Source organism: Misgurnus anguillicaudatus, chromosome 21, assembly GCF_027580225.2.
Source record: "Misgurnus anguillicaudatus chromosome 21, ASM2758022v2, whole genome shotgun sequence".
NCBI lineage: Eukaryota > Metazoa > Chordata > Actinopteri > Cypriniformes > Cobitidae > Misgurnus > Misgurnus anguillicaudatus.
In genome coordinates, this window is record NC_073357.2 from 45,174,908 (window position 1) to 45,187,155 (window position 12,248).

The 12,248-nt window shown below is 37.0% G+C and overlaps 1 protein-coding gene across 1 annotated transcript in view; it reads left to right on the plus strand.

Moving 5' to 3' along the window:
• The first annotated feature begins 5,905 nt into the window (after positions 1-5,905).
• Positions 5,906-12,248, plus strand: part of LOC129447294 (USP6 N-terminal-like protein) — a 32,015-nt gene continuing 25,672 nt past the window's right edge. Inside the window, exon 1 of the mRNA XM_073859225.1 lies at positions 5,906-6,129. The gene's annotated coding sequence lies outside the window, so the exon portion shown is untranslated. The remainder of the gene's footprint in view (positions 6,130-12,248) is intronic.

Sequence of the window (12,248 nt, forward strand, 5' to 3'; positions counted from 1 at the left end):
GGCAGCAAAAAAAGAGGAAATTCAGATCCGATGGCTTCGCTTCACGATTATTTCAGTTAAGCTTCCTCAATTTGATGAGGACCAGTTCTGAGCCGAGGACATGAAACACAGTCTGCTCATACTGCAAAACAATTGAAAGAGCAGTACTGTCTGTGTATAAGTGTGTGGGTCGCTTTGACAATGTGAGAACAATTGAGAACACCTGAACTTATGGAGTAAAATAACAAAGCAAATTATTATTTTGATGTTAGTGGTTATGCCCATTTTATGCCAAGAGATACAGAGAAATACAAAATGAAATGTGTTGAATTGATCAGAATAATATAAAAATATTAGTAATCTAGTGATAATATGACATTGTAGTACTCCTCGAAGGCAAAGTATTGTCATATACAAAGGGTATAGAAAGGAAAAAAGCCAACCCTGGAGGTCATTGCCCTCTGGTGCTACGTACATCTACACTTTTATCTGTAGAACAGAGCCTGCCCTGTGCCAAATCAAACATTGCCTCCCACACATCTACATTTATGTAATAAAGAGAATTGTTCGAGGTCTCCACCTGCAGCGGCATTCAGTCTCAAGTTGCACATGAGTTCTTGGATCACACCATCTCACAATAGTTCATCGAGGGCTGGATGGGACATGAAGGGAAGGAATGGATCTGCCTCAAGGCACTGAATCGGGTTGCAGTGCCTCTCCTGCTAAATATAGGCCGATTCGATTTTCAATTGATCTTCTTTCTTAAACGCCGAACCTACAAAGGCCGACTCTCGAATTCTGCTAGCCATTATAACCATGCCCCATTGTCACACCCATAAACACACAAACTCCTACAGACACTCTGATTTCCACAACAAATGAAAGAGAACAATATCTCTCCCACACATACGTGCAAACAAAAAAGATGAGCGTATTGTCGTGAATAGATTTTCAGAGATCTCCAATCAAAGTGAAAGATGTCATGTAATTGTGACGTTTGAAGTGCGTAAATAAACAAAAGATGTTCATTGAGTTGAATGAAGTCAAATACGTGGGATGAGAATATGCTAGACTGTACAAAGCGGCAGCTAACGGGTTGCTTTGAATCTCTCGTTTCAGGACAATCAGCAGGGTCATTAAAGTTTATTCAATAGCATGCTCTCATTGAATTTATAAGCGCTATCAGATTTCCACAAGCCCTTTGTAGTTGATACAAATTTTGATGTTGTTATTTCATTAGGAATCATATAGAAACAAGCTACTTTATTACTTTTATCCAAAGCATCTTATACGGTGCATTGAGGCTCCCTAGCTGTCACTGGTGTGGTACCCTTTCAAAAAGTACACTTAAAGAGTTCATATTAGTACATCAAAGGTACATACCTGTACCCAAGTAAATTGTATAGGACATTTTTAAAGGGTACTACCCCAGGATACTGATAGCTTCGGACAGTGCATACATTTGTATGTGTGTGCTTTGAGATCGAACCCATGACCTTTGCGCTACTAACGCAATGCTCTGAAATGGTAAAAAGCCATATATCAGTTTACATTCGAGTCTATAGACAGACAGAATAGGCAGGTAGACAGACAGATAGACAGATAATACATGGCAACTGAGAAACAGGTAAAAGAACAAAGGAAAAGGCGTAGACCTTCACCCCTCACCCCTCCCCCTTTAGTGCCTTGCTTTTCACCAGAGACAGCAAATCCCCTCAGAAAAACAGACTTACGTAACCACAGCACGCACCTGCAGTGAGCACAGAAGAGGAAACTTGAAAGCAACAGCGTTTGAATGGGTGGACTTGAAAGTCGTCCTGCACCAACTGTCATAATACGAAAAAGCAATACGCTCGTGATTTCTCCTTACTTTCATCTGTAATTATTTAGAATTGGGTTTCGCCATACATTCTGTCATCAGTTTTGAGCTTACTTTAATGACCGTAGAAAACCTCCAGATTGTAACCTTGTATGCCTCATTCACTGAGGGAATGTCTCATCTAGCTATGATGAAAGGCAAGCCAGCATAAACAGAACAGAGGGGAAACACTCGTGCAACCCTTTGACCCCTCCAATGTCTCCACATGTCGAGCTGCTGATGAAGTCTTTAGCTTGGAATGCCTTGCCACCTAGTGGCTGACAGGTGTACTTTTTTATTTCATTATAATAAGATAAGAAATCTATGATCAAAATCAGAGTTCCTCTGACTGTATTGACTTTTAATGTTTATTTAAAAATTAATTTAGTGGTGTAAAATAGATTGAATTAATCATACTAGACCTTACTGGAGCCATATCCCAGTCTGTGTATTTTCATACAGATATGGAGATATTAGTGAGTTCATAAACAAAATTTCAATTACATAACAAGGAGTTCAGAAAGGTCAGATCAAAGCCGGCAGTAGGCAGGATTGGCCAGTGGGTTCCTGCTGAAATGACTAGCATAAACTAGCCAGTGCTGGTCCTAGCTGGTATATGCTGTTTAGTCCTGATCTTACTGGTTGCCAAGATTAGCCAAGTTGATCATCAGCAAGAAATGCTGGTCAACTGGAATGGTATTCCTACAAGGAAGATGTTTCAGCTTGTTAAGCCTGGTACACCAGCATACCATTATATACAGTAGTGGTGGTTTCCCACAGGGTTTACATTAAGCTAGGACTAGTCTTCTATTTTAGAGCATGTTTTCAACCTTAAAATAATCATGGAATAATTAATCCAGGGATGATTTTCTTATATGTACAAATAAACAAAATAAGAAAAGGAAAAAATCCTTAAATTGAGGAACCCACCCTTATACCCAAACAAGTCTTACATAATAGAGTGACAGTAATACACAACACTTTAGTTCAGTTATGGTACATTGCATTATGAAATACAATTCCCACAAGGGTAACAAATGAAAGCATCCCAAATCTTGTCAAACTGTCCAGTATTGTCTTTCAAGAGGTATCTAATCTGTTCCAATTACAAGTTTAGATTCAGGACATCTGAAAGCACTTAAGGGGTCATATTATGAGACTATGTTAAGGTGTAAAATATGTCTTTGGTTTCCCCAGAATCCATATGTGAAGCTCAAAAAGACGCACAGATAATTTATTATAGCACATTAAAATTGCTGCTTTGTAGGTGCGAGCAAAAACATGCTATTTTTGGGTGTGTCCTTTTAAATTCAAATGAGCTGATGAAATGCAAACACTGATCACCATGATGGTGGTTTGTTGAAATTGAAACTCAGTTGTGTTGTAAATAATTTTCTCTCTCTCTTTCTCTCTGCACTAAATGGCAGTGCCGTGGTTGGATGGTGCAGATTAAAGCAACACCAAAGAGTATTTTTTACCTTAAAATAACGTTTCCAAAAAAGTTTCAGTGGTTCATCCACTCAAAACAGGGTGAATGGCACTTTCACATTCGCTTTGCAGCCCTCTATCGGCCAAAACCGCACTAAAGAAGTTTCCAACCGTCGGGTAGTGGTCCTGTAGTTCGAGTGAAAACTACAAAAACTTGCTTTACGGCAGACCTACAATCCAATCAGAGCCAGCTATGCTGCAGTATTTACGACAGTGGTAATGAACAATTACACTTCTAACCTGTAGGGGGAGCAAAGAGCAATAAGTCTTTAGTGTTGCTTTAATAGGCGGTTTTATTATAATAAGACTTGCTATGTCCCAAAACAGGCAAAATCTGAATTACCTATTTTTTCACATGCTTGCAAAGAATGGTTTATTAAAACTAAGTTACTGGGCTTGTCTTTTTCACGTTTTCTAGGTTCATAAAAGCACTGGGGACCCAATTATAGCACTTGAACATGGAAAAAGTCAGACCCCTTTAACTGGTTAACTTGTATTAACTGGTAACTGGTATTTTTGTCCCCTAAACCATGAGGTTTTCAAACTGTGGGTCAGGACACATTTAGGGTCGCACAGTGGGATAAGGTGGGTCATCCTTTGGCCACAATGATTTCGCTATAAGTTATTTTGATACTGCAATTAAACTTACATTTTTTATAATATACTCAATTATAAGAGACAAAATGTGTTTTCCTTATATTTACATATAAAAATATTTTGGTGGGTCCCAGTATAGATTAAACCCATCTAAGTGGGTTGCAGAATGATATGTTTGGGAGCCTAAACTGTGTAAGACATTTCATTAGTAATTGAATGCGAGATCTTGTTTAGGGAAAAATTACATACATCTTGAGACAAACAATGGCACTGATATAGTTTAGAATGTCAGTGCAAGATGTTTTTAGTTAAGACAACTCAAACATGCATTTTAGTTTAAGCTTAAGCCCAGTCCAGAAAACAGCCACCTAATGTTTAAGACTACCAATGAAGACATCATATCCAGGTCTTTCACACAGAATATGCCCACAAAAAGATGTTTCTAAAGCAGAAAAGCACTGATTTTAATTATTGATATACTTACTGTACTAATGGTGTACTTGAATCGTTTGTTCTTGATAAGACTGGTAGTGCACACTGCTAGTTTGTTAGTTTACCTAATTGATGTAAACCACCGAGGTAATAACTGCCTATAAGCTATATGGGCAGTGCCATACGACAAGATAATCAACTTGATACAACATTAGCCAGCACTGCTCTGGGCTACTTTTCAAAGGCAAATCGTATTTTCACCAATAGAGGGCAGAATTGTACTGTTTGTTTTAAGAGTATGAAAGACTGTGAAAATGTATTGGTTTTTTATTAAACGAATATTACGATCTCTTTACACAAAAGCTGATGCACTAAGCCTAAACATTAACAAACTATAGATATTATTGCTAGTGTTTTGTAGTAAACACAAGAGTCAGTGTCTTTTAAACAAGTTCACAATTTGATTTCAGTTTTAAACATCTTAACAAAACTTAATTAAATAATTTTGTTTCAATAAGTGCCCAATTCCATTTGTTGGCCTGCCATAAATCTTAATGAAGACAGCACTACCTCATACCATTTTCTTAAATTAAGACAAGCTAGAAAATGTTTCTACAGATATATAGTATTATACAATTCTCAGACACAGGTGTACACTGAAAAAATGATTAATTGAATTTAATCAAATTTTTTAAGGTAAGTGGTTGCAATCAATTTATTTAAGCTATATTAAAACAAAAAAGATTAGTAAAGTAAAATAAAATATAAAACTTTTGTTTAAATGCAGCTTAAATAAATTGATTGCAACCACTTAAAAAATGATAAAATTTAATGAATCATTTTTTCAGTGTACAGTACTTGCCAAAAGTGGTGTTTAACTTATTTGGAGTAAAATAAAAAGGAAAAATGTAGTTTGTGTGTTGCGTAGTTGTTCTGATTGTGGCAGATCAGCGTGGAAAGAATGAAGGACAAAAAATTACACACAACACAACCTTAGTGAGTCAAACACGAGAGAAGATAAATAAATAAATGAATGAATTAATTAATTAATAAATAAATAAATAAATAACTGATGATTGTAGTCAATGCTTTATTTCCTGTCAGCTTGTTGTTTTCGTTTTCACTTTTTGTTTATTATAAAGATTATATTCTTTTTGTATAGTTTTAAAGAAAGTCATCATACGCCGCTTGTTGCCACATGATTTTGTAAAATAAATACCATAACCAAACATTAGTGTTCTCCATTTTCTACATTATGACTAGTTCTCTAGATGCGCTCGCCAGGGTTATGGCTAGAGGGGAAACAGCTACGGCCAAACCTCGCGAGATGTTGGGTTTAGGGATATGTTTAGGGGTAAGATTAGGATGGGAAAACAGCGGTTCTGCTAGATAGAATAAAGCTTCGCCGTAAATCCGGTGAAATGTTAGGTTTGGGGTTAGGGTTAGGATGAAAACAGCATTCATCCGGCGAGATTTCACGAGATTTTGTCCGTAGCTGTATTCCTTCTATCCACAACCGCTCTCCAGCTGCATGTGGTCACATGACCAGGCAGTAGCAATTCGACTCGAGCGGTGTTTACTGGCAGGTCACGTGACTGCTTGCTGCCAGCGAGGATTGAACCTGAAGGGGCTGCTACAGCTCTGTAGTGCTGTTTTGCGCTTCGCTGTGTCATATGCAGCTATTATTCGGCCCAGGAATTCGGTACGGTTTCAGCTTATCGTTTCGTTTCACATGCTTTCAGCGACGAAGGAATGAAGAGTCTTCTCAATTAACGGTAATCATTGTTTTGTCACCTGAACTCTTTGTTTTATTTTCTGCATGTATTCGCTGTCATGCCATCATAGACTGTCGTGGTTCACGGTTATTCTTACTGCTAATGATATTACAGTTAAACTGTAACCGATTTTATCTAAAATCTTATTTATAAAAGAAATTACAATGAACAGATTGTCATGTGTGACAGTTATCTTTTTAGAGTGTTGCAGCTGGATTCACCGATCGCATGCTGTGTATCCTTAGTTCAGCTGTTTTATTTTGAGCCTTGCGTGGGTACTTGTGAAAACGCATTTGCAATGCGCATTGTCGCTTGTTTAACGCAGCTTATTTTGGCGTAATAAATACATTTAGCTATTTTGACGCATGGTGTTCAGAAGTGACACGTAAAATTACACTAAAATGATTATAGGTGAAAAGACATGAGGAAAAAAGAGACCCATATAATGGCTAAAGATTGGGACTTGATATTCCTCAACATTTCTCTCTCGATCATACAGGACAGTAACAAGACCACCTGAAAATGATACATCTCTGATTCTTTTCTTTTGTCATTGCACTTCTTGATCTCTCACTGTATTTCTTGTCTGCCCCACCGAACACACACACATTGAGAAATTCGTATGGTTTTGACATTTTCAAACACAGATGTTTAGTTGATGGAAGCTGGCCAATGGCAGATCTCTGTGTATATCATGTGCAAGTGTTTGGGTGGGCTTGTTTCACAGTTATTTTAGTGTTCAGCACAAGATGGTAGGTGACAACGAAATAGTGTGCATTTCTGCTTTCAGACACTTCACTTACGTATGAATAGGGTTTTCATTTTTACTTACAGCATCATTTTAATAATGATGTAAGGGGAACATTTTCAACACTGTCTAACTAAGGTGACTGTAGGTTTTTATCTTGTGTTTTTTGTAGATATAGACACCAGTGTAAAGGACAAATCACTCCCATATCAGAAATTAGCAGCACAGTAATTACTGACACATAAAGGATAGGCTATTTAAATATAAGAAAAAAAAAATTTCAGTTCAATGAACTGTAATAAATAAAGAACATGCTAGCATACTATTAATATCAAGTTTATTTACTGACCCTCCGGCCATCTATTATGTTGGTGAAATTCATCAGTACGAAGATATTTTGCCTTTGTGTCTCATAATGCAAGTCAATGCAGATTGTTTTGTGGCTGTTGGGTCCAGGTATCATTCGTTCATTTGTTTTTGCTTTCACATATGAAAACGAAAAAAACATGAGAAAACGCTTTTTTTAGATAAACGAAGAAAAGGAGTTGTTTTCTCGTTTTTCGTTTATGTGAAAGCAAAAACAATTTAATTCAATTTTATTTATATAGTGCTTTTCACAATTGGTAATTGTTTCAAAGCAGCCTTACATTAATAGAAGCAGGGGAAAACACAGAAAAATCTACAGAAAATATAAGTAGCAAAATACAGCGGCTATGAATAAACTTTACAAGCAAGTGTATTAATAATGTATCGTATACAAGAGGGTGCTAAGTTAGGAGAAAAATCTCCCAACTTTTTTTTTAGCCTGGAAGGAACAAAAAGTCCTAGGAGGGAAAAAATCCTTGGAATATTTATTTATATTTATATGGGATGTAAACGGTATATAAATGGATAAGGAGATTAAACTAGTTCTGTCAGTGGTCGTTGGTCAGGCATCGGCTGGGCATCAAGTTGAAGTACCGCCAGTAGATTGGTGGTTTGTTGACCTCCACGGCAGCCAGAACTGTGTCTGTTTGTCTCAATGTCCTCGGGTTCGAGGACGAGACAGGGAGAGAGAAACAAAATCCGATTAGCGTAGCGGCCGTTCGCATATAATGCAAGTGTGTGTCACACAGTGTTGTGTTTTAATATATGTTCTGTTCCAGACAGGCTAGCTATTGCGGCATTAGTATATTACCCAGTCGAGTTATGTGAATGCTTTGTTGCGTACAGGCTAACTATTGCGAGATAAGTACATTAACTAGACAAATTATGTGAATGTTTTGTTAAAGAAAAAAGTCTTAAGTTTAGATTTAAAGTGATTGACATTTTTGATATTCTAGGTATGGTTAAGAGACCAGAATTTTGCAACCGCAGTGTACGTGATGGTTTTATTCTGATATTAATTCTCTAAGATAAGAGGGTGCAAGGCCATTTAAGGCTTTGTAGGTGATTAATAGTATTTTAAATTGTATGCGATATTTGACTGGTAGCCAGTGTAAAGATGCCAGAATTGGTCATACTTCTTAGAACGAGTAAGCACTCTTGCAGCAGCGTTTTGAACTAGCTGAAGCCTGTTTACCTGAGTTGCATGGCATCCCCCGAGTAACGAGTTACAATAGTCTATTCTAGAGGTCATAAAAGCGTGGATAAGCTTATCTGCATCTGATGCAGACAGCATATGGCATATTGTTTGGATATTTGTAAGACGGAAGAATGCTGTGCGGCAGACATTGGAGGTATGATTATCGAAGGATAAATTGCTGTCGAATACCACACCTAAGTTCTTAACTATGGAAGATGACATCACTGTGCAGCTATCTATGGGCAACTTGTAATTTTACATATTTTGTTTTGAGCAATTCGGTTCATAATAAGTATCGCTGTCTTATTAGAGAAAAACAAATGAATGAATGATACCTGGACCCTGTTGGCAAACTAGTCTCTGCGCCCATTATATAGCGGAGTGTAAAGCGTACTACCTGCTTGGCAGAAACTCTGCATTAAGGCTAATAATGTTGTAAAAAAAAAAAAAATTCAAATCCCAAAATTGAAAATCAAATGTCAACCCACCGAACGAATATTCAAATAATCGAATATTCTGGTCCAACCCTACATTTCAGACATTCTGTTTACTGAAAGCCTGCATTGTTGTTGTCAGTACATATAAAGCTTCATATTTTCCTTTTCAGTTTTGTTTAGAGGTGCAGCAGAGAGACAAAGGAAATGACATTATCGCCACAGCTCAATATATTGGTGCATGTGTGTGCTAACTGCTAGGCGATGACTCTGACCTCTCTCAGGTCTTTTAATTCACTAGGGTAATTACTATGTGTGCTGTGAATTGATCTCACACCGGATGTTAATGATGCATCTACAATAAAGTGCAATGAATGCACAGAGATTGTTGGCCACTGAGCTGTATTGAAGCTGCTGTTGTATTAGCAGCTTTTTCCACCTCGAAAAGACTACAGAAGAAAGTTCAACATGAAATGAATACATGTGCTTAGTGAATGAGATGCAGGTTTTTGCAAAACTGAGTGGAAAAGTGGTGCAACTGTTTGGTGAATGGACCCTCAAACTGTTACCAGATGTTATTTGCATGCTCCAGGTTTTAGAGATTCTTATCATTAGTATTCTATTCTTTTTCATCAAAAGTATTTATTCTGCTATAAAACCATTAATGGCAAACGATTCATATATTTTCATTTTAGATTTTTATTTATTTAAAGAACTAGGATTCAAATTTGTCTGGGATTCAGTACCATTCCTGCTCGTTGGCTACTTACCAGTTACTTAGATGTTTGGATACCACTTAGTTGCCATTGTCATGCCATTGTTCAAATAAAACACAGTGATGGTATAATATACATATGAATTGACCAGTTTGTCTTATGAAGGATTGGTCTCATAATGTCACTTCCACTATTTGCTCTGTGTTTGTTTGTGTGTGTGTTAGACTCTCAGGCAGGACAAGGCTTCCTCAGTGTGTTGAAGTGTTTAACATCTGTGAACTTGTACGAGGCAGTGACGGCCCACCCAGTTAGTGATGCAAGGGATGCCAGTTGTCCTGACTTGGCAATCCACAAGGGTTTCTGCCCTTACATGACTGTTCGCTCCCCTTTTCTAAATGTTTAGCTTTCGCTTTTTAGCTTCACGTCATATGTCAACAAGGCAGACCTAGTGTTTATGATTATTTAACCCAGTTAAATGAGTACTTAAACAAAAAACGTCATTATGTCCAGCTTCGGCTCTTTGTTTTGTCTGTATCCTAACATAAAGAGAACCACACTAGACTGGCCAAAAAGGTCTGATGTCACAATTTAAACAATTGTCACCAAGATGAAGCAAACTACAGTTTCAAGAGTGACATCTCTACGTAACCCAGACATGAGAGATGTAACGTTTTTAATTAAAGGTATTGTGTTGACTTAAAAAAAAAACTTTACTTTATTTTGCAGGCGAGGAGAGGAAAATTGCAAATAAAAAAATCACAAAAAAATGCTTTAAATGTTTTTACAAACTGTCCATGGAGGTAGTGAGAATAACTTATGGAAAAGTGATAAAATAATTCTTATTCAAAATTATTAATTATTATTATTATTATTATATAAATTATTATTCAAAATTATTATTATTTATTTCCAACACTAATATATCATTAAATCTGATAAAAAAAGCCAAAGCCAAACTGCCCTTGAAGATTTACAAATGCATGCAAAATGTAAATCCAAGTATGACTTAATGCTCTGGGGGATGAAGTACAACCTCGAATGCCCCATTGGATACTGTATTACTCTTTAAAAATGCCTGCTTCATATTATGCATGATTGCCAACAAACACACCCCTCATTCAATAATTCAGAGCCTTAGCCCACATTTACAGTAATCTCTCATGTTTACTGACACATGTGATAGTGACTGAAGTTAGAGGGCATTTCATTTGTTGTTTTGAATATCCCTCATAAGACACAAAGTAGCTTGTGTGCAAATCTTTTTACTTCTCTGTGTGAACATTTTCTCAGCCCAATGGGTAGATTTACTGGGTTAGGTTTGGTGTTCCATATCCAGATGGTAAGACATTTGGAAGACAGGCCTGTCATTTCATAGACTAGTGAGAGTTGAGAATAGAGAGCCAGTCGTTAGACCGTAGCTCTCAAGAGAAATGGCTATTTATGGCACCTTGTGTAAAATGTATGCCAGCAGGTCAGCATTTTCCCTGTGTGCTTGACTCATAAAGAGTAGAAGATCAGCAGTCAGACCTAATATGGAAAGGCCAGATGAATTAACACGACTCTTTGCACTTACAGTACAGCTTAGACACAAGCAATTCAAGTAAATACTGCACCCAGTCATCATTCAAATAATAAAGTAATATCTTACCATACTTGTTATTCAGGAATAACTGAAACTTATACCATTTAATTCAACTGATTTTAGAGCTTGCTAAATTCTTTTAAGTCTGATCACAATGAATGTAAACTATTTTTAATGTTACAGCAGATTGATTTAGGTAGCACCGTTATTTAATACATTCTTTAACAGTATACATACTAGTATACATACTAGCATAGACCTATTGTACTGTACCATACTGTACTGCAAAACAGACCTAGCAGATTAAAAAAAAACTATTACGCATTGACTGCGTTGCCATTAACTGATGTTATGCGACTAAAACTTAATTTTGTTGTTTTGGGAGAAGTCATTTAAAAAACCATGGCGATGTATGTGTTTGACTCGAGGGGCAACCTTCCGATCTCTCTGATGAAGCCAATACGGAAGTGATTTAAACTGCAATTCATCAACTGGCAGCTAGAGGCTGGCTCCAAAAGGGAGTTAATTCCCATAGACCTCCATGTTAAAATGGCCAACTTTACAGTAGAAAATAATATGTTTACAGCCTGGTACAAAAAATGCTTTTTGTCTGTATAGCTAATTTTGCTGTTCGTGACAACTGTGAGGGGAGTGAATTTTTTTGTAACTCATTTGTTTAAATTATATTTAGCCTTAAATGTTCTCTAAGCGAATCTGTGTGTTGATTTTTGAAATGTGTTTTCAAACAAACTGAGCGTAGTTAACTCCTTCTCCTCCCTTCCGTGCTTTCATGAACGCGCCCAAACCCAACCCCCAAATCCTTCTTGGCGTTTATTGGTTAGAACACTTTGTTATGGTTTCTGGTGTAGGTTTGGCCAGTTTGTTATTATTGCAGTTTGTGGAGGCTGGGCTGTCTACAGAGATCGCGTTTTTTTACAGTTTGATTAGCGGACAGGAAGCAAGCAGATAGTGAGGAAATGTTTGCTGTATGGAACAAAAAATGTTTTATGGTCTAAAACGCGTGAATTCGCCTAGAGAACCTTTAAAGTTCTGCATAATTAAGGGCGTGGCCACT